General features: G+C 35.7%; 1 protein-coding gene and 1 non-coding gene across 6 annotated transcripts in view; one reads left to right on the forward strand and one right to left on the reverse strand.

Annotated features, from left to right (window-relative positions):
* Positions 1 to 24205, forward strand: part of PRR16 (proline rich 16) — a 283970-nt gene that overhangs the window by 207181 nt on the left and 52584 nt on the right. The gene's annotated exons all lie outside the window — the stretch shown is intronic.
* Positions 8570 to 8676, reverse strand: LOC131756457 (U6 spliceosomal RNA). The gene has a single exon (XR_009335640.1). It is a non-coding gene; the product is annotated as a U6 spliceosomal RNA (small nuclear RNA).

A 24205-nucleotide genomic window follows, 5' to 3' on the forward strand; every position in this document is an offset into this window, starting at 1 on the left:
TATGCCCAGTAGTGGGATTGCTGGTTCGTATGGTAGTTCTATTTGTAGTTTTTTAAGGAACCTCTGTACTGTTCTCCATAGTGGCTGTATCAATTTACATTCCCACCAGCAGTGCAAGAGTGTTCCCTTTTCTCCACACCCTCTCCAGAATTTATTGTTTCTAGATTTTTTGATGATGGCCATTCTGACTGGTGTGAGATGATATCTCATTGTAGTTTTGATTTGCAATTCTCTAATGATTAATGATGTTGAGCGTTCTTTCATGTGTTTCTTGGCAATCTGTATATCTTCTTTGGAGAAATGTCCATTTAGGTCTTCTGCCCATTTTTGGATTGCATTGTTTGTTTTTTTGTTATTGAGCTGCATGAGTTGCTTATAAATTTTGGATTTAATCCTTTGTCAGTTGCTTCATTTGCAACTATTTTCTCCCATTCTGAGGGTTGTCTTTTGGTCTTGTTTATGGTATCCTTTGCTGTGCAAAAGCTTTTAAGTTTCATTAGGTCCCATTTGTTTATTTGTGTTTTATTTTCATTTCTCTAGGAGGTGGGTTAAAAAGGATCTTGCTGTGATTTATGTCACAGAGTGTTCTGCCTATGTTTTCCTCTAGGAGTTTGATAGTGCCTGACCTTACATGTAGGTCTTTAACCCATTTTGAGTTGATTTTTTGTGTATGGTGTTAGGGAGTATTCTAATTTCATACTTTTACATGTACATGTCCAGTTTTCCCAGCACCACTTATTGAAGAGGCTGTCTTTTCTCCACTGTATATTCATGCCTCCGTTATCAAAGATAAGGTGACCATATGTGCATGGGTTTATCTCTGGACTTTCTATCCTGTTCCATTGATCTATATTTCTTTTTTTGTGCCAGTTCCATACTGTCTTGATTACTGTAGTTTTGTAGTATAATCTGAAGTCAGGGAGTCTGATTCCTCCAGCTCCATTTTTCATTCTCAAGATAGTTTTGGCTATTCGGGGTCTTTTGTGTTTCTATACAATTTGTGAAATTTTTTATTCTAGTTCTGTAAAAAAATGTCAGTGGTAGTTTGATAGGGATTGCATTGAATCTGTAGATTGCTTTGTGTAGTAGAGCCATTTTCACAATGTTGATTCTTCCAATGCAAGGACACGGTATATCTCTCCATCTATTTGTATCATCTTTAATTTCTTTCATCAGTGTCTTATAGTTTTCTGCATACAGGTCTTTTGTCTACTTAGGTAGGTTTATTCCTAGATATGTTATACTTTTTGTTGCAGTGGTAAATGGGAGTGTTTTCTTAATTTCCCTCTCAGATTTTTCATCATTAGTGTATAAGAATGCCAGAGATTTCTGTGCATTAATTTTGTATCCTGCTACTTTACCAAATTCATTGATTAGCTCTAGTAGTTTTCTGGTAGCATCCTTAGGATTCTCTATGTATAGTATCATGTCATCTCCAAACAGTGACAGCTTTACATCTTCTTTTCTGATTCGGATTCCTTTTATTTCTTTTTCTTCTCTGATTGCTGTGGCTAGAACTTCCAAAACTATCTTGAATAAGAGAGGCGAGAGTGGGCAACCTTGTCTTGTTCCTGATCTTAGTGGAAATGGTTTCAGTTTTTCACCATTGAGGACGATGTTGGCTGTGGGTTTGTCATACATGGCCTTTATTATGTTGAGGGACGTTCCCTCTATGCCTAATTTCTGGAGGGTTTTAATCATAAATGGGTGTTGAATTTTGTCAAAAGCTTTCTCTGCATCTATTGAGATGATCATATGTTTTTTCTCCTTCAGTTTGTTGATATGGTGCATCACGTTGATAGATTTGCGTATTTTGAAGAATCCTTGCATTCCTGGAATAAACTCCACTTGAACATGGTGTATGATCCTTTTAATGTGCTGTTGGATTCTGTTTGCTTGTATTTTGTTGAGGATTTTTGCATCTATGCTCATCAGTGATATTGGCCTGTAGTTTTCTTTCTTTGTGACATCTTTGTCTGGTTTTTGTATGAGAGTGATGGTGGCCAAGTAGAATGAGTTTGGGAGTGTTCCTCTCTCTGCTAACTTTTGGAAGAGTTTGAGAAGGATAGGTGTTAGCTCTTCTTTAAATGTTTGATAGAATTCACCTGTGAAGCCATCTGGTCCTGGGCTTTTGTTTGTTGGAAGATTTTTAATCACAGTTTCAATTTCAGTGCTTGTGATTGGTCTGTTCATATTTTCTATTTCTTCTGGGTTCAGTCTCGGCAGGTTGTGCATTTCTAAGAATTTGTCCATTTCCTCCAGGTTGTCCATTTTTTTGGCATAGAGTTGCTTATAGTAATCTCTCATAATCTTTTGTATTTCTGCAGTGTCCATTGTTACTTCTCCTTTTTCATTTGTAATTCTCTTGATTTGAGTCTTCTCCCTTTTTTTCTTGATGACTCTGGCTAATGGTTTATCAATTTTATTTATCTTCTCAAAGAACCAGCTTTTAGTTTTATTGATCTTTGCTATCGATTCCTTCATTTCTTTTTCATTTATTTCTGATCTGATCTTTATGATTTCTTTCCTTCTGCTAAATTTGAGGTTTTTTTGTTATTCTTTCTCTAATTGCTTTAGGTGCAAGGTTAGGTTATTTATTCGAGATGTTTCCTGTTTCTTAAGCTAGGATTGTATTGCTCTAAAGTTCCCTCTTAGAACTGCTTTTGCTGCATCCCATAGGTTTTGGGTCATTGTGTCTCCATTGTCATTTGTTTCTAAGTATTTTTTTTAGTTCCTCTTTGATTTCTTCAGTGATCACTTCACTATTAAGTAGTGTATTGTTTAGCCTCCATGTTTTTGTATTTTTTACAGATCTTTTCCTGTAACTGATATCTAGTATCATAGCGTTGTGGTCGGAAAAGACACTTGATACAATTTCAATTTTCTTAAGTTTACCAAGGCTAGATTTGTGACCTAAGATATGATGGATCCTGGAGAATGTTCCATGAGCACTTGAGAAAAATGTGTATTCTGTTGTTTTTGGATGGAATATCCTATAAATATCAATAAAGTCCATCTTGTTTAATTTATCATTTAAAACTTGTGTTTCCTTATTTATTTTCATTTTGGATGATATGTCCATTGGTGAAAGTGGGGTGTTAAAGTCCCCTACTATGATTGTGTTACTGTAAATTTCCCCTTTTATGGCTGTTAGTATTTGCCTTATGTATTGAGGTGCTCCTATGTTGGGTGCATAAATATTTACAATTGTTATATCTTATTCATCGATTGATTCCTTGATCATTATGTAGTGTCCTTCTTTGTCTCTTGTAATAGTCTTTATTTTAAAGTCTATTTTGTCTGATATGAGAATTGCTACTCCAGCTTTCTTCTGATTTCCATTTGCATGGAATATCTTTTTCCATCCCTTCACTTTCAGTCTGTATGTGTCCCTAGGTCTGAAGTGGGTCTCTTGTAGACAGCTTATATAGGGGTCTTGTTTTTGTATCTGTTCAGCCAGTCTGTGTCTTTTAGTGGGAGCATTTAACCCATTTACATTTAAGGTAATTATTGATATGTATGTTCCTATTACCATTTACTTAATGGTTTCGAGTTTGTTCTTGTAGGTCTTTCCCTTCTCTTGTGTTTCTTGCCCAGAGAAGTTCATTTAGCATTTGTTGTAAAGCTGGTTTGGTGGTGCTGAACTCTCTCAGCTTTTGCTTGTCTGTAAAGGTTTTAATTTCTCCATCAAATCTGAAAGAGATCCTTGCTGGCTAGAGTAATCATGGTTTTAGGCTTTTCTTCTTCATCACTTTAAATATATCCTGCCACTCCGTTCTGGCTTGCAGAGTTTCTGCTGAACGATCAGCTGTTAACCTTATGGGGATGCCCTGGTATATTATTTGTTGTTTTTCCCTTGCTGCTTTTAATATGTTTTCTTTGTATTTAATTTTTGATAGTTTGATTAATATGTGTCTTGGCATGTTTCTCCTTGGTTTTATCCTGTATGGGACTCTCTGTGCTTCCTGAACTTGATTAACTATTTCCTTTCCCATATTAAGGAAGTTTTAAACTATAATCTCTTCAAATATTTTCTCAGTCCCTTTCTTTTTCTCTTCTTCTTCTGGGACCCTTATAGTTCTAATGTTGGTGCATTTAATGTTGTCCCAGAGGTCTCTGAGACTGTCCTCAATTCTTTTCATTCTTTCTTCTTCATTCTGCTCTGTAGTAGTTATTTCCACTATTTTATCTTCCAGGTCACTTATCCGTTCTTCTGCCTCAGTTATTCTGCTATTGATCCCATCTAGAGTATTTTTCATTGCATTTATTGTGTTGTTCATTGTTGCTTGCTTCCTCTTTATTTCTTCTAGGTCCTTGTTAAATGTTTCTTGCATTTTGTCTATTCTATTTCCAAGACTTTGTATCATCTTTACTATCATTATTCTGAATTCTTTTTCAGGTAGACTGCCTCTTTCCTCTTCATTTGTTAGGTGTGGTGCATTTTTACCTTCCTCCTTCATCTGCTGTGTGTTTTTCTGTCTTTTCATTTTGCTTATCTTACTGTGTTTGGGGTCTCCTTTTTGCAGGCTTCAGGTTTGTAGTTCCCATTGTTTTTGGTGTCTGTCCCCAGTGGCTAAGGTTGGTTCAGTGGATTGAGTAGATTTCATGGTTTAGGAGACTAGTGCCTCTGTTCTGGTGCATGAGGCAGGATCTTGTCTTTCCGGTGGGCAGGTCTACGTCTGGTGGTGTGTTTTGTGGTGTCTGTAGCCTTATTATGATTTTAGGTAGCCTGTCTGATAATGGATGGGGCTGTGGTCCTGTCTTGCTAGTTGTTGGGCATAGGGTGTCCAGCACTGTAGCTTGCTGGTCGTTGAGTGAAGCTGTGTCTTGGTGTGTGTTTGAGATGGAGATCTCTGGGAGATTTTCGCCATTTGAAATTACGTGGAGCTGGGAGGTCTCTTGTGGACCAGTGTCCTGAAGTTGGTTCTCCCACCTCAGAGACACAGCCCTGATGCCTGCTGGAGCACCAAGAGCCTTTAATCCACACAGTTCAGAATAAAAGGGAGAAAAAAATAGAAAGGAAGGAAGAAAGAGAGAAGATAAAGTAAGATAAAATAAAGTTATTAAAATAAAAATTTATTATTAAGAAGAAAAATTTTTTAAAGTAAAAACAACAACAGAAAAAACGGGACAGTCAGAACCCTAGGACACATGGTGAAAGCAAAGCTATACAGACAAAATGTTACACAGAAGCACACACATACACACTCACAAAAAGAGAAAAAGGGGAAAAAAATAATATATCTTGTGCCCAAAGTCCACCTCCTCAACTTGGGATGATTCGCTGTCTATTCAGGTATTCCACAGATGCAGGGCACTTCAAGTTGATTGTGGAGCTTTAATCCGCTGCTTCTGAAGCTGCTGGGAGAGACCTCCCTGTCTCCTGTTTGTTTGCACAGCTCCTGGGGTTCAGCTTTGGATTTGGCTCCGCCTCTGCACGTAGGTCGCCCAAGGGGTCTGCTCCTTGCTCAGACACGACGGGGTTAAAGAGCAGCTGATTCGGGGTCTCTGGCTCACTCAGGCTGGGGGGAGGGAGGGGTACGGATGTAGGGTGAGCCTGCGGCAGCAGAGGCCAGCATGACATTGCACCAGCCTGATGCGCACCGTGTGTTCTCCTGGGGAAGTTGTCCCTGGATCCCGGGACCCTGGCAGTGGCGGGCTGTACAGGCTCCCGGGAGGGGAGGTGTGGAGAGTGACCTGTGCTCGCACACAGGCTTCTGTGTGCTGCCTCTTTGGCAGCTCCAGACTTTTCCCGGACTCCCTCCAGGCTAGCCGTGGTGCACTAACCCCTTGGCTGTGTTCACGCAGCCAACCCCAGTCCTCTCCCGGCTTCCAACCGAAGCCCGAGCCTCAGCTCCCAGCCCCCGCCCGCCCCAGCGGGTGAGCAGACAAGCCTCTCGGGCTGGTGAGTGCTGGGCGGCACCGATCCTCTGTGCAGGAATCTCTCCGCTTTGCCCTCCACACCCTGTTACTGCACTCTCCGCCATGGCTCCGAAGCTTCCCCCTCTGCCTCCAGCAGTCTTTGCCCGTGAAGGGGCTTCTAGTGTGTGGAGACCTTTCCTCCTTCTCGGCTCCCTCCCACTGGTGCAGGTCCAGTCCCTATTCTTTTGCCTCTGTTTATTCTTTTTTCTTTTGCCCTACCCAGGTACCTGGGGAGTTTCTTCCCTTTTGGAAGGCCTGAGGTCTTCTGCCAGCGTTCAGTGGGTGTTCTATAGGAGCAGTTCCATGTGTAGATGTATTTCTGATGTATCTGTGGGGAGGAACGTGATCTCCGCATCTTACTCTTCCGCCATCTTCTCTCTCCTCCTCAGAAGCTATTTCTTGATAGTTTTTGTCACTCAATCATAGAAATCTAAGAAAAAAATAATGTTATAAATTTCATAAAAGTAACTATTTAGGGGTTAAGGCTTGGGTTTATAACCCTTCCTTTTCTCTAATATTTCAAATCTACTAGTTCCTTAAGAATTGTGTGTTTGTTTATATTCTGAGAGACATGCAAGGGAAAATTTTTTAAAAACCCATCTTTTACACTTTGAAAGAATAACATGCACTGAATTTCAATATTTATTGCTTTTTATGCTTTAAAATCCTTTTGTGTTTCAAGCTATCTATGCCTGCTTTAGCTTATCTATGTAGGGCATAATGCAGAGCTTCATGACTCTAAGTAGCTTAGAAAAAGAAGGAGAGGCAGTATAAGAACAGGTAGCAAGACTGCTTTTGTTTTGTTTTATTTCTCTTGAAAGCCAGAATTTTTAAATAATTAAAATACATTCAACCAAATGTCTGATTCAAATTGTTTGGGGAGATATGAGTAAGTGAGTGATGAATGGTCATGTTTTTGTCTAGCTTCTAATGGTTACATGCATACATCTAAAGTAAATGTTACTTTAGAAAGTATTTGGTTCAGTTAAGCACTTTTGAATACCCAGGATAATTACAAGTGGGTTTTTAGAGGTTTGAACTTCAGAATATTCAGGCAAATAATGATATTATATACATGTATACTAACTGAATACTGATGTTGGGCAATGTATTGTAAAATTTTTTATAAGAACTCATAAAAATTGATACAGGAATTAGGGAATATATGAAAGAAACTAAGCCTATGAAAATGCTTCTTGGGACAAAATTTGTACAAACTAGATATTAAGAAAGTATAGAGAATCACAGAGAAGAAGAAATGACCAGAAAAAAGGATTAAAAAACCTTGTATTTATGGAAAATACAATCTTTCATAAAAAGTATAATGAAGAATTATTGACATTCTTGTTTAAAACACTGGGCATATCAGTAATACATCATGAAAGCTCCTAAGTATAGCTGTGTGCTGATCTTCTCTTTGATTTAATAGGCGAAGGTTAACTCTGCCGTTAAGGTAGAGGGTGAGGATAAAATGAGGGGAAACTGGCCAGCCTCGTCCCTAGGTTTTCCAACCTAGGTATGATATCTTCACCATATTAAAAATATTATATTTAGAAATCAATTGATTTAATATTATTGCTTTACAACATTCTACTTTAATCCTCAGAACTTTGCTTTAGACTTTTCAAGTCATACTATTGATGAGTACTTCCCAACTTTTGTCTACCTAATAAGTTGGATATCATCGTTATGACTGAAAGCAAGGGAATACTTTTTTTTCTTACGATGCTTATAGTTTTATTTTATATAATGTTTTAATTTGTAAATTGTGCCAAAAAATTGCAGAGAGAAATGAAGACAGTTCAGTAGTATGGCATAGAAAGTTAGGATTTTTATCATTTTTAATAAAGTATAGTAGATTTACAATATTATATTAGTTTCAAGTGTACAACCAACTGATTCAATATTTTTGTAGCTTATACTCCATTTAAAGTTTTTACAAAAAAAAAGTCTATATTTTCCTGTGGTGTACAATATGGTCTTGTTGTTTACTTATTTTTTACATTGTAGTTTGTGTCTCTAAATCCCATACCCCATCTTCTCCTCTCCCCCTTCCTTCACTCCACTAGTAACCACTAGTTTGTTCTCTAAATATGTGTCTGTTTTGTTACATACAGTTGTTTGTTTTGTTTTTTAGATTCCACATATAAATGATAACATAGAGCATTTATCTTTTTCTGTCTGATGTATTTCACTAAGCATAATACCCTCTAGGTTCATCCATGTTGTTGCAAATGCCAAAATTTCATTCCTTTTTATGACTGAGTAGTATTCAATTATATATTTAAATATATATGTATATATATATATAATGTCTTCTTTATGTATCTATTGATGGACACTTGGGTCAATTTAATATCTCGCCTATTATAAATAATGCTGCTATGGACATTGGGGTGCATATATCTTTTCATATTAGTGTTTTCATTTTTTTCGGATATATACCCAGCAGTGGAATTGCTGGATCATATGGCAGTTCTATGTTTAGTTATCTGAGGAAACTCCATAATGTTTTCCATAGTGTCTGCACCAATGTGCAATACCACTAACAGTGTACTAGGGTTCCCTTTTCTCCACATCCTGGCCAACATTTGTTATTTGTAGATATTTTGATAACAGCCATTTTGATGGGTATGAGGTGATATCTCATTGTGGTTTTTGCTTTACGAATTTGCATGTCATCCTTGGGCAGGGCCCATGTTAATCTTCTCTGTATTGTTCCAGTTATAGTATATGTGCTGCCAAAGCGAGCACTATCATTGTGATTTTGATTTGCAATTCTCTCATGATGAGTGATGTTGAGCATTTTTTCATGTTCCTGTTGCCCATCTGTATATCTTCTTTGGAATAATGTCTATTCAGGCCTTCTGCCTTTTTTTTTTTTTAAATTGAGTCATATGAGCTCTTTATATGTTTTGGATATTAACCAATTATCAGTCATATCATTTGCAAATATCTTCTCCCATTCAGTAGGTTGTTTTTTTTTTTTTTCCAGTGGTTTCTTTTGCTATGCAAAAGCTTTTAAGTTTAATTAGGTCCCATTTGTTTATTTTTGCTTTTATTTCTTTTGCCTTAGGAGACAGATCCAGAAAAATATTGCTACGATTTATGTCAAAGAGTGTCCTGCCTACATTCCCTTATAGGAATTTTATGTTTTAAGGTCTTACATTTAGGTCTTGACTCCATCTTGAGTTTATTTTTGTACATGGTGTGAGGAAATGTTCTAATCTCATTCTTTTACATGTAGCTGTCCAGTTTTCCCAGAACCACTTATTGTCTTTCCTCCATTGTATATTCTTGCCTCCTTTGTCATAGATTAATTGGGAATAAGTGTGTGGGTATTTTCCTGTGGTCTCTATTCTGTTCCATTGAGCTGTATATCTGTTTTTGTGCTAGTACCATGCTGTTTTGATTACTATTGCTTTGTACTATAATCTGAAGTCAGGGAGCATGATACCTCCAGCTTTGTTCCTTTTTCTCAATATTGCTTTAGTAATTCAGGGTCGTTAGCGGTTCCATATAACTTTTCAGATTATTTTTTCTACTTCTGTGGAAAATGCCTTGTGTATTTTAATAGGGATTGCATTAAATCTATAGGTTGCTTGGGTAGTATGGACATTTTAACAATATCAATTCTTTCAGTCTGAGAACATGAGATATCTTTCCATTTCTTCATATCATTTTCAAATTTCTTCATCAAAGTTTTATAGTTTTCAGAGTATAGGTCTTTCACCTCCTTGGTTATGTTTTTTCCTAGGTATTTTACTCTATTGATGTGATTGTAAATTGGATTTTTTCCTTAATTTTTCTTTCTGGCAGTTCATTATTAGTGTAGAGAAAAGCAACAGATTTCTGTATATTAATCTTGTATCTTGCAACTTTACTGAATGTATTTATTAGTTTTAATAACTTTTTGGTGACTTCAGAGTTTTCTATATAAAGTATCATGTCATCTGCAAATAGTGACAATTTTACCTCCCGTCTTCAATTTGGATGCCTTTAATTTCTTGTCTGATTGCTGTGCTAAGCCTTCCAATACTATGTTAAATAGAAGTGGTGAGCATGGACATCCTTGTCTTGCTCCTGATTTTAGAGGAAATGCTTTCAGCTTTTCAGCACTAAGTATGATGTTAGCTGTGGGTTTTTCATAAATGGCCTTTATTGTGTTGAGATATGCTCCCTCTATACCAACTTTGATGAGACCTTTTATCATACATGGATGTTGAATTTTGGCAAGTGCTTTTTCTGTGTCTATTGAGATGATTATGCAATTTTTAGCCTTCCTTTTGTTAACATGGTATATCACATTGGTTGATTTGCAAATATTGAACCAACCTTGTGTCCCTGGAATAAATCCCACTTGATCATGGTGTATGATCCTTTTTTTATAGTTTTGAATTAGATTTGCTAATTGTTTTGAGAATTTTTGCATCTATATCCATTATTGAGATATTGGCCTGTAATTTTCTTTTTTTCTAATGTCTTTGTCTGGTTTTGGTATTAGGTAATGTTGGCCTCATAGAATGAATTTGGGAGTGTTCAACTCCCTTCAGTTTTTTGGAACATTTTGAGACGGATAGGTATGCTCTTCTTTATGTGTTTGGTAGAATTCCCCAGTGAAGCTATCCAGTTCTGTGCTTTTGTTTGCTGGGAGTTTTTAAATTACAAATTCAGTTTCATTACTAGGGGTAGGTCTGTTCAGATTGGCTATTTCTTCTTGATTCAGTCTTGGAAAGGTGGATATTTCTATAAATTTGTCCATTTCTTATATGTTGTTCTATCTGTTTATGATTTTTTTTATCCCTGTGATATCTTATTTGTCCTCTTTCATTTCTTATATTGTTTACTTGAGCCCTCTCTCTTTTTTCTTGGTGAACTTGTCCAAATGTTTATCAATTTTATATTTTCTTTTCAAAGAACCAGCTCTTGGCTTCATTTATCTTTTCTTTTTTTTCTTTCTTTTTTTTTTTTTTTTTTTTGGTCTCTATTTTATTTATTTCTTCTCTGATCATTATTATTTCATTCCTTCTGCTGACTTTTGGCTTTGTTTGTTCTTTTTCAAGTTCCTTTATATACTAATAAGCCAGTTTTTTTATTTGAGAGTTTCCTTGTTTCTTGATGTAGGCCTGTATCATTATAAACTTCCCTCTTATAATTGCATTTGTGTGTCCCACAGATTTTGGACAGTTCTGTTCCTATTTTCGTTTGTCTTGAGGTATTTTCTGATTTCCTCTTTGACTCAAATTTTTTCCAGTAGCATGTTTTTTAGCCTCCATGTGTTTGTGCTTTTACTATTTTTCTTTCTGTAAAAGATTTCTATTGTTGTGATCAGAAATAATGCTTGATATAATTTCTATCCTTTTAAACTTGTTGAGACCTTTCGTGGCCTTGCATGTGATCACTCCTGGAGAATGTTCCATGCAAGTTTGAAAAGAATGTGTACTCTGCTGTCTTTAGATGGAGTGTCCTTTAGATATCTATTAACCTGACTAGTCTATTGTGTCATTTAAGACCACTGTTGACTTATTGGCTTTCTGTCTTTGATGTAAGACATTGACGTAAGCTGGGTGTTGAAGTACACTGCTACTATTTATTATTGTCAATTTATCTCTTTATGTCTTTATTATTTGCTTTATATATTTAGGTGCTCCTGTATTGGGTGTATATATATTGATGAGTATAATATCTTCTCCTTGTATTGATCCCTTTATCATTATATAATGTCCTTCTTTGTCTCTTGTTATAGATTTTGTTTTTAAAATCTATTCTGTATCATGTGAGTATTGCTACCCCCACTTTCTTGTCATTGCCATTTGTATGAAATATCTTTTTCCAGTTTCTCACTTTTGTCTGTGTGTGTCTTTAGTTCTGAAGTGAGTATCTCATAGGCACCGTTAGATGAGTTTTCTTTTTTACCCAATCAGCCACCCTGTGTCTTTTTTTTTTTTTTTTTTGCAGTATGCAGGCCTCTCCCTGTTGTGGCCTCTCCCATTGAGGAGCACAGGCTCTGGATGCACAGGCTCAGCGGCCATGGCTCATGGGCCCAGCTGCTCTGTGGCATGTGGGATCCTCCCAGACGGGGGCACGAACCCATGTCCCCTGCATCGGCAGGCGGACTCTCAACCACTGTGCCACCAGGGAAGCCTGAAAATTGACATTTTTGATATGCAATATTCAATTCAAAACATAATGATCCTTCCATTTATTTGTTTTTTAATTTGTTTCATCATATGTGTAGTATTCTCTATAGGAGCCTTGAAGGTGTTTCCTTAGATATATACTCCTCCACATCTGATGTATTATGCTGCTAGTATAAATGGCATATTTTGTTTATTAATTTTATTTTGTTTTTTAATATATAAATACATCATTTTATGTTAATAAATTCAGTGATTTTGCTAGATTCACTTACTGATTTTCATAATTTTTATATTGATTATTTCATATTTTTTATATATGCAGTCAGATCATCCATGAATAATGAAAGTTTTATTTCTTCCTTCTCCACACTTATAACTTTTATTTCTTCAGTTATTTCAAAAGTTTGGTCCTTAGGGACAATGTTGAACAGCAGTGGTGCTGGGAAGTATATCTGTCTTCTTCCAGATCTCAGAGGGAAATTATTCAGTATTTTAACATTAAGTTTGATGTTTTCTCTGGGGTTTTTATAGATACTTATCAGACTGAGAAAGTTCTCTTCTCTGTCTCTCTCTGTCTCTCTCTCTCTCTCTCTCTTTTTTTTTTTTTTGCTAAGTTTTTTTCCCTTAAGTAATCATTAAAGAGTGTTACATTTTTCCAAGCGCACTTTCTGTCCTTATTGAGATGATATTTTCCTCCCCTCATATTAACATTTGTCTATTATGTCTTCATTTATTCTTTTACTTTTAGGCTTTCTCAATCATAGTGCTTTAACATGTTTCTTTCAAACAACATATAAAGTTCTTTTGATATAATACATGAATTTTTTCTTTTACCATTGAATTAATTTATATTTATTGATGTGACATATATATTAGTTTGTGATTCTGTTATGTTGTCTGCTCTGTTTTTAATGCTTCTGTTTTCAATATTTTGTTATATTTGTTTTATCTTCCTCATATCTGTTTGTTTATAGCTTTGAATTGTGTGTTTGTGTGTGTGAGCATTTGCACGCATGTATGTGTCTGTGTGTGCCTGTTTTCCCTCAGCTAATTTAGAAAGTTTATAATGGGTTTTTAAAAATTAGCTATTATATCAAAGACATTTAGTAGTATACATAATATTCTCAGTTAAGATTCTTTGTTTTTCAATGCCAGCTACCACTTGACCACTGTATTGGTTAGTGTTTTCTTATCTTTAATTTTTGGTAGTTTCCTCTTATAATGTGATGAAATAAATTAAAAGCATTACTTCTTGATTTATTTATATATTTAATGCCTATTGGTTTTCCTTCAGGAAAGTTTAAAAAATGAATGCACCTAAACTCTTTCCATCTGTATTAATTTCCTATTGCTGCTTTAATAAATTACCACAAACTTAGCAGTTTAGAACACTGCAAATTTTTATTATAACTCTGGATTCTAGAAATCCACAGTCAGTCTCACTGAACTAAAGTCAAGATGTCAGCAGGGCTGGTTCCTCCTGGGATCTAGGAGAGATTCCATTCCCTTGCCTTTTTCAGGTTATAGAGGCTATCCACATTCCTTCACGCATGACCCCCTTCCATCCAGCAATTGTATCACTCCAAATTTGCTTCCATTATTCCATCTCCTTCTTGGTCATTACCTTCCTCTTATAAGACCCTTGTGACTACATTGAACCTACCTGGATAATCCAGGAAGATCTCCCCATCTCAAGATCCTTAATTTGATCACATCTGTAAATCCTCCGTTCTACCTTTTGTCATGTAATATGACACATTGACAGGTTCCTACATCTTTGGAGGGGACAGTAATTATTCTAGGTACCATACCAACTTTCCTTTTTTTTTTCCCCTTAATGTTTTCTTTTCAAGTATTTTTATATGGTTTATTTTCAGACACTTACCTCTGTTGGGAGAAGTCATCGAGAGAACATGACTGCTGATTTACCTGGGTATCAGTGGCTCCTCTCTCCTTCCCAGGTCCTTGGAATTTACATTCTGCTCACCATTTCCACAGTGGGAGCCATTTTCAAGGTCGCAGCTCTCAGAGAGCAATGTGTTGTTGAGACCATCTGGACAGTAACATGACTAAACCCAGTTAAGGCCGCAACATAAACTTTTAACATTCTGGCGGGCAGAGGCGGAGATCTACTTGTTTTACGACTGCCCAAGACAAACCTCATATGGAAATTCCCTTACTTATTAAAGTGGCCACCTACAAATTCAAAGTGGTCTGCCTCTATTTATGGTCTCTCCTTGCCCTCCATGTATGGAAGCTAGTTTCAGATTTCACCCTGGAAACTCATGAGGTTGGGAACTAACAACCTCTTGTAATCCTATTTTTCCAGTTGTTCCATCTTACATTTTATGTAAATTCAGTGTGTTTTTTAATATCTTAATTAGTAAAATCCAATTTGAGAAGTTTATGTTTGTTTTCTCCAAGAAGGTCTCACCAATGCTATATTTCCTTGGTGATTTTTTTGTGTTTGAGGATGCAGACTATAGCTTTTATTTTGAATGTCGATGTGGTTGGTACAATACTGTTGGGTCCAATTTGCTTCACAATTTCATAGATATTGCTCTAATGTATTCTGCATTTGAATTAGTGGAGAAGTCTGAAGTACCCTGATCTTTTTCCAATTGTAAGTGACTGCAAAATTTCTTCATCCATGAATTTCAATTCCTTAATCAAGATATATTTCATTATTGATAGTTTTATATCAAGTTTTCTCCTAGAAAATGTTATGTGCTTTCATCTTAATTTCCAATTCTTCCTGTATTTCAGGAAAGTTTTCCTCTCTCTTTGAAAACATGTACATTTTATTAATGAATTTGCTCCTACAGGGAAACCAGTTATCCTTGGGTTGATCATCTTTGTCTTCCTCACCCATAGTCTTTTCATTATTTGCTTTAATCACTGTTTTATCCTTTGCCTTTATTCTGAATATATTTTTTCCTGTTTGTCAGACATTTTCACCTGTCTATTCTCCTTTCTGCATTTAATATATTTACTAATTCAGTAATAGTGTAATATTGGCCCTATATTTGTCTACTCCCTCTTCAATCTCCCTTTTCATGTCTTCTCTTGTTTTATTATTTTATCTCTTAGGTGTTGATTTATTAGAACGATGTTTTCTATTAGAAATTTTAATGTAAATTATCCATTCATTTTCTTCTGAAATAGAGCTTCTGTTATTTTTCACCTGGCTCATTTTTAACATGGAGAATTTGGCCCACACTTCCTATTTGCACTGATATTGTTTGTATAATTTCATGATGAGTGCTTACTTTATCCCCTTATCTGACTCCTATTTATCTTTTCTCAAAGCTGCAGCAAGCCTCTGTGTGTGTTCTGTGTATATTTGAGAGATGGCGTTTGAAAATAGGGGTGGAATTGGAATCAGCTGGGGCTAGGCATAAACCTAATCAGAAAAATTAACTGTACCTTGTTTATCACTGTCTTATACCCTAGTTCACTTTGCAGAAGATGTACCATAATCCATGCCAGAATTTCTTCAGGCTTCAAATAGCACCTGTGAATTTGGTGCAAATTCTAAAACTTTCTGCATTTATCAAAAAGCAGCTGTCTAAGTAGTTTTTAACCGTATTTGATCCTGGATTCCTCCAAAGTCTTTTTCTAACCCTCTAAAAGCATAATAGGATGAGATTCACAATTTGATTTTAGGCCCCTATGTTGAGTTTAGAGTGGATTGAAGATATTTTCACAGGTTCTTCTACTTTATACCACCCCAGAAATCTCCTCTTTTCTCTTTTCTTGTGTTTAACTAAATTCTTATTTATCAGTGGGATCTTACCTCTGGGTGTCTGAAATGTTTCTGCTTTTTCTCTCTGCTTTTCTCCCAGCAGGAGAACCAAAACCATAATGGTCAACCATGTTTCCTTTTCCTGAGGCTTTTGTTCTTCTTTGAGTTGCCTCCATGTATTCTCATGCTCTTTCCAACCATGGATTTTTAGTTCAAGTTTTTCAGGATGTTGTGAAATCACCTCTTCCTTCCTGTGCTTTGCATTGGGCTTTTGGGAATAACATAGAGCTAAACCAAGTCATGCCTTGTAGAATATTTTTAAAAGCCTTCTCTTTCTCTGACTACCAGCTCTTGTTTTGATGACCTCTGTTGTATTTGTGGAAGTTTGTTGGTGGTTGGTAGGTTTCATTTTGTCTTTAACCTATTTGCACCCATATTTTTAGTTTTGGAGGCAGTGAAATTTTAAGATTTAATATAATTCTATTATCTTTGGAAGTTTGTATTTAGATTCATTAAGTCTTTTCCAAAAGTGATTTTTCTTCTATTCAATTATATTACTTTTTAATTCTTTTGGATCATTTCCATTAGTGTTCAGAATGAAAATATGTTGGTGAATATGATTTCCATGGTGCAGGCAACCCTAACTATAACTGAAGTTAATGTTATTGAGGCAAACAAGATCTGCTTCAAAGCCCTGGCCCTGTTCTACTTAAGCATGATTTGACCCTGGGAAAACAACTCTCCTCTGAAATTATCATTGATTTTTTGAATTGTACCCTCCAGTCTCTGAGGAAAATAAGAAATTTGGAACTACAATGGGAATTCATATGCAACTGTTTGGTGAAGCATATCTTAATAGGATTAACCAAGCGAGCTAAATCTAGAAACTCCTAGTTTGGTTGCCTATTTTTCCTTAACTTCTTAGGATTTACCTTTGACTAATTTCTGTCAGATGAAATACTGGATTAAGGGTTTGCAACCATCATTGTGTGTTAGAATCACCTGGGAAGTTTAAAGAACAATAGCTGCCCAGGTTCTAGTGCTAGAAATTTTGTCTAAATTTATGTGGGGCTGGACTCTGATAGTGGTGTTTTTAAAAAGCTCCTAGAGGTGTTGAAAGTGTAGCCAGAGTAGAGAGCCATTGTAACAGAAAATGAATCAGGAGGAAGTTCCATCTTCAGGAGTGACAGTAAAGGAATACTGGCTTAACACCACTACAATTCAGGATAAATGAAAGTAAATTGTTTCCCCTTCACCTGGAGCCCAAGAGAAATTATTTTAATTTGAATTATTGTGCAAACATCATTATTGAAAAAGAGCACTTTTCTTCTGGGGAATAAAAACAAGCTTTCCTTTGAAATTTGGATGAAAATATTAAAATCTTATTTTTACAGTCAGGTCTATTTGAGGTAAATTACTCTGAGTTGCCGAAAAATTAACGTCTTCATTGACTATTGAAGAGAAAACTTGATTTCAGGCTTACTTGAAACTTGCTATCATTAGGAGAAAAAGAAGTTAAATGTATATTGAAAAATCCAAATTTTTTCAAAAAAGAAACCAAACAACCTATAGATTTTTCCTCAGAGACTGGCCATATGTGTGGGGCTAGGGAGATGTCTGTAGTTTACGTTTACCTGTTAACCTACTGTGCTACTAGAAGATCTTAGTCATTTTCTGTATATTCAAGTTTTAAAAAAAAATCTCATCAGTAAGTTAAGCATTCCAACTTTTTCTCTGATAAGAACCAGTGCCATTTATCAGGCTAGAGTAAATAATGTAGGCTGAATTTTTAGCCAGGTTCTATCTCACATGGATAGCTTCATCTTTTAGAAAATGCTTCCAGTCTTGGTAGACCAAATCATATCAGTGATTCTCAAAACGTTGTAAGACTGTCAGAGGGAGCTGTCCCTGTAGTAAAAGAACAGCATCGCATGTTAAGAAAACTAACCTAGTGGCCACCTAAAAAGCCACAATGGATGTCTGTAGATACACAATCTGATATTAAGTTGTTAGGTATGACTTAGCCAAGAAATACATCAAATTGTACATATAGAATCAAGTGCTTCTTGGAACCTAGGAATTTACAAAAAAGAAAGAAGGAAGAAAGGAAGGGAGGAAGGAAAGAATGAAAAAGAGAAAGAAAGAAATCATTTAGTTTATCAAACATTTCCTAAAGTGATATTTGTAATTCATGTTATTCCATGGATGATTTGGTTTACAAAAATATAGCTATCATAGGTATATTTACTTTCAAGAGATGAAAAAAATTACATTTGGTGTAATCTATTCCCCACATTTAAAAAAATTATGCTTTTTAAGAATCATAAAAAGTTAATTGATTTATCATCAATTGCCATCATGTACTTTCTACTTATTATTCAATAATTCAAAAATGTAAATGATTCCCACAATGTCAAATCTCTATGCGGGATACCATTGGTAAATATATTATTGAATGATTACACTTTTAGGATAGATGGAATTATCAGGTACCAATCGATAATGTTTGCCTTATGAGAGCAATATATTGAAATAGGAAAAAAGGTTTCTTCAGCGTATTTTTAATCAATCAGGTAAGTTTCACAATATGTTTAGACTGGAGTGAAGCTGACACTTTCAAAACAACCAGGATTGAATAATATTAACCTCCTTGAGCCAAATACTGGTGATTCTCGCCAAGGAAGATATTTGTCTTAGTTCAGCATTCGTTCTCCAAAACTATCACATGTTTCTCTTAGGGCATTTTTCCTTCCATGTAAAATTCATTCTTTAGTGCATTCATTCATTCTCCCAACGTTTTATATGTGTCTAGTATATGCGAGAGACAGTAGCAGTGAGCTAACAATGTATATGTCAACATGGAGTATATGGAATCTTGAGAGAAATAGGCCTTAAGCAAATATTTCATCTAAAACGTTAATAATGCTATGAGAGGAGAATACAAGTTCTTGTGAAACGTTTGGAAGATATTATCTAAGATAGAATTTTGGGAAAGCTTATATGAGGAAATGATATTTGAGCTCAGATCTGAGAATAAAAGTCGTTCATTTAGTAAGAAAATGTCAGACAGATAAATGAAATGTGATTAAATCCTTGATGTAGAAGATAACATGCATAGGTACTTAAAGGAACTGAAAGCAGGCTTATGTGTATGGTGGGCCAAGAGCAAGGGAAAGAAGTACTAGGGACTATGAGAGACTATGTAGCAATCTAGAAATGCCAGAATTAAAATTTACTTTTATTTAAGGGAACTGAGAGAAATAGAATGAGGGAATGATGCTTTGTCAACATTGCTTAAATTGAAATTTATAATTTTACAGCTTAAATAATTTTTATTTACCCCTATTAAAAAAAAATGTTAGGGGCTTCCCTGGTGGCGCAGTGGTTGAGAATCCGCTTGCCAATGCAGGGGACACAGGTTCGTGCCCCGGTCCGGGAAGATCCCACATGCCCCGGAGCGGCTAGGCCCGTGAGCCATGGCTGTTGAGCCTGCGCGTCCGGAGCCTGTGCTCCGCAACGGGAGAGGCCACAACAGTGAGAGGCCCGCGTACTGAAAAAAAAAAAAGTCTAGTATTTCTGTTGTGTATGCCAATACCAAGTGGCAACAGTGTGCTAAAGACTTAGCCACAGAGGGCAAATAGTCAGATTTAACTACGGATATATTTAGAACATGTTTCCAGTTTAAAAACATTATAGAATACGTATATCTATGCATTAGAGCTAAATCAATGTTTTCTGTTTCATAGAAAACAGAAAAATTCTTAAGGATTTAAATTTGAAGATTTCGCATGATATCATTTATATAATTGTCACAAACACAATCTAATTTACCCTTAAAACATACATTGATTTAAATATTATTTGAGTAATCTTGCTTCTAGTCATTTGAAGACAAATGTTTTAGAAGTTCGTATTGTCTGTCTGTTTAGTTGTCAAAATCTCTCCCTGTAATCCCTCATCATAACACTAGAACTGAAAACATCTCCTATTGATATGTATCTTATGTAATTTATAGTCTCCAGGATAAGCAATTAATTTTTCCACCAATTATTGAAATTTCTGAAGAAAAATTAATGTTTAGAAGTTAAAATATTGTAGTCCTCAGTATAAGGTTTAGGAAACAAAATCCTAAGTTGTTTGTTTTTAATTGTAATCGTATTTTACTATAAAGTTCATTGAATGGTGTACTCTCCTGCTGAAGGTAATTTGGGGGTTAGGTCTTATAAGTACACATGAAGAACTGATGCACATATATTCACTAGGCACTTTCTTTTGGTCCAGTATGATGTCAGATGTTGGAAAATAAGTGTGTCATGATTCCTGCCCTCAATTAACTTGCAATCTAAGTAGGAAAGTACACTCACATATTTTTAAGATCAGAGATAATTAAAGGCTAACTGAAATGGAGATATGAAAACAGTGGGTTGGTCTAGATGATAGCAAGATGTGTTTATTAGGAAATATTCATAGCTTTTTTATACTTGAGATAGGACTAGAGAGTGGGTAGGACTTGGCCAGCAGTGAGAAAGGGCAAGAACACAGCAGAAATGTGATTGAAGTCTCAGGGTACAAAGTTGAGAATCAGAAAGGAGCTTGTGGGGCTTGGGGAGGGAAACAGTGAAAACACTGCACTGACTAAAGGAAGATGTATATTGAAAGTAACAGATAATAAGCTTGACTAAGGGAAGGGTCAGATTATAAATGGCGATGCTACTAGCAGACTTGCAGAGTGTGGTGTTATGCACATAAGAGATTTTTGGACAAGGCTGACAGGAAAGTGGGATAGGAGGAGTGTCAGTTTGAAAAATGAAGTTATGAAGTCAGTGTTACATTTCCAGAGCTAAGGAGTGTGTATGTATGTATATGTATATGTGTGTATATATATATATATATATATATATATATATATATATATATATATATATGGTAGCCCATTATATACTTGCAGTAGCTGAGTGACATACTGCTGAGCATTGAGAGGTAGAATTTTGTAGTATTTATGAATTTAAGATCTAAAATTAAACCAGCTGGGTTTAAATTCTAGCTCTGACACATACTAGCTGTGTGATAACAGGCAAGCAAACTCTGTGTTTCCTGTTGTGAGCATTAATGAGTTATTATGAGTCAACAGTTAACAACAATGCCTAGAACATAATAAAGGCTATATATATATAACCTATTAGTATTATTATTAAGCTAGCAGCAGAGTCTTAAGTAAATCGGTATAAAGATATTTGAGAAAGGAAAAAGCATTTGTAATGGTACAAGCAAGAAAAAGTAACCATCCATTGCAGTTTGAAATATTGTGGGTGGAAGAAATAACACAATTTGACAACGCAAATTTTGCTCCAAATTAGTAAGTAACATAGACAAATGACTTTTGTTATCCACTTCACCTACAAAAGATGTGGAACCAGTTTCTAAGGTTTCTTCCAGTTTTGACTTTTGTGCTTTGTTGCTGCTGGGAACTTATAAGAAAGTGCTTATTTCGTAGGCTTAAAAAATTCCATTCTTAGAATACTGAGAAAACAACTTAGTAAGAGATTCTGTGGAATGGGCAAGATTTTGGAAGCTTTATGATGTACAAACGTTATAATCTAAATGGAAGATAGAATCCACAAACTCATCATCATTATGCTCATTGTCACTTGCATCAAAGATCTAGGAAATATTAAATTGATGCTTTATAGAAACAAAAAAAGTAATAGAGGAAGCAGTGATCACTAGAGCCTAGAAACAATTCTCTAAAACTCATGTCCATTTTAGCTCCTTTCTTTGGCACTATCAGGGAAATACAGATTCAAGGCTTTCTACAGAGTTTCCCCAATTCCCCAGACAAGGTAGAGAGACGTGCATTGGATCTATGAACTTCTACGTGCATCAGTAACTGGTTGAAATTGTTTGAAATTGCTTTCAAATGTTTGCTGTGGAAGGCGGAGAATTATTGATTGAAGAGCTTTGTGTGGTAGAATTCAAAGTGAAAGATGAAAGCTGTAAATAAAGAACATTCTGTTGAATTTAAGAAAAACACGTATAACAGAGCTGTCTAAACATGAAATAGGCTACCTTGGGAGGTCATGGGTTCCCACTGCTGACTGTTTTTAAACAGAATAGATAGCCCTGTATCAAGAAATCAGAGAGTGTGGCATGAATGTTTGTTTTTTCCTGCCCACCCTACGTTTCCCCATATATTTGCGCAGCAATAAGTTTTGCTTAGAGGAGCTAACCTACCTTCACTGGGTAAGGTCTAAGAGGGACCATGGTAAGAGGGGTTGTTGATAGAATGTCCTTTCCTCTCCTGGCCAAGTTAGCAACTTGATACAAGTTAGAGTCTCTGCAGAAGGTGGGAGCTTATTCCTCTCTTGAGATGGACGCAATAGAAACTGTCCATTAGTTCCCCCAGCTGGGTATTCAGAGTTGCTCTAATGTCTGTACTTCTCCAGATATGGCTTTTCAGTGTTTATTCTAAGAGATACTTCACACTTTTCTAATCAGTTCACAATATTTCAAAGCTATCCAGATTTGCTGTCTGTTGTCTTAAAGCAAAGAATCCTAATTAATACACAGGTGTCAAACTGCACATTAGTGGTTGAACTGAATCACTGTTCAAATATCTTTAAGTAAGTCCAGACCACCTGAGATTTTCTGATTTAGAAAAATCTTTACCTCTTTTAATAGAAGATAAATAATAGAGAAATTGAGAAATGAGAAAAAATTTGGCAGGTTGAAAAATCCCATCTGCATTTTCTTCTGAATGTGATATTGTGTGGAATTAGCCATAATTTACCTGTTGTACAGGCTTTTGAAATTTTGATTTATCTGAAGCTTTCTCTTTGGTTCCAATGTCCTGCAGTTGTTCTGGGCTGGATCTGTGACACCCTGATCTGTAGAAATGATCGAAGGACCTAACAGAGTAATTTCATGAAATCTGACATTTTTAATGTCAGCTTCAACAAACGAGCAGTCACATTTAAACTGCAGCCCAGCTGGGGACTTCCCTGGTTGTCCAGTGGTTAAGAATCCATCTTGCAGTGCAGGGGATGCCAGTTCGATCCCTGGTCGGAGAACTAAGATCCCACATGCCACGGGGTAACTAAGCCCTCGCACCACAACAGAGAGAAGCCGGTGCACCACAATGAAGCGAAGAGCCCGGGCGCCACAACTAAGAACCGATGCAGCCAAAAACATAAATAAATAAATATTTAAACAACAACAAAAAAAAACACTGCAGACCAGAGGACACTGTCAGTCAGGAAAATAAGTGGAATTTACTGCTTTGAGGAGACTGAAGAATTCCCTGAATTAGAGGCTCTCATCTCTCCTGCTGTCAGATCCATAAGATGTTATCCTCATGTATTTAAATATGCTATCTGGGTGATTATTGGACATATGCAAATGCAATGTACTGCAGATAAGAAATCGGAAACAATCCACTCTTGTTTGCCTCTTTTAGGTAATATGCCCTCAGTATCTTCTCTTTCTGTCCTCTACTTGTCTAAGCCACACTTACTCCCTTAAGAGAAACACTCCACTACAAACCATTGCTGGAAGTTTACATGCTCCGTTATATGACCTCCCTCATCTGTATCTCTCCTGTTGAGCTGAATTGTCTTGGCTTCTGCCAATTCTCTCCGCAATCTCTTCTCTATTTTGGTGCTCTTTAGTGATAGATCTTTATCACTGTAATCATCTTTCTAATTTTTTCTGTTAATTGGACCAGTCAAGTTTTCTAATTTGGGGAAATTGTATATGTATGTATATGTGTGTGTGTGTGTGTGTGTATATATATATATATATATATATTTATTTATTTATTTAAATATTCTATTAAACATAAAATATTCCATTTCCTCAGGGGTTTTCTTTATTTGCCACAGAATTCTATGTTTTATTCTCCTATTCTTGTAATCTCTCCTAAATCTTCAATTAATTTTCCTTTCTTATTCTAAATATGAACTGTTTTATTGTCTATTTTATAAACTTAAACTTCTAGGTGTCTTTTTCTGGCATTTAAAAAAAAGCAATCTGGATTTAGACATTCTGTTTGTGTGCATGTACAAGCAAGTATACACATGGTTTTCCATTTTATTTTTTCCTTCATTCTTATTTAAGTTACTTATGGTTTATTTAGTTGTTTTTTTCCCCAATTAGTATTTATTCTTTTATTATTTCTTCTTTGTAATTAAAGATTTTCATGGCCATACATTTTTTGCTGAGTACAGATTTTACTGTGCTTTATTACTATTGTCATGGATTATTCTGATTTTCCGAGTCTGTACTTTTTATTCTAATTTCATAATTTTGTAAGCATATTTCTTACTTTTCTAAAAAGTTTATATTTGTCACAGTTTATTTCTAAATTCTTACTTTAAAATTTTCCAACTTTTCAGAGAATATG

The sequence above is a fragment of the Kogia breviceps genome, chromosome 4 (assembly GCF_026419965.1).
Source record: "Kogia breviceps isolate mKogBre1 chromosome 4, mKogBre1 haplotype 1, whole genome shotgun sequence".
NCBI classification, from domain to species: Eukaryota; Metazoa; Chordata; class Mammalia; order Artiodactyla; family Physeteridae; genus Kogia; species Kogia breviceps.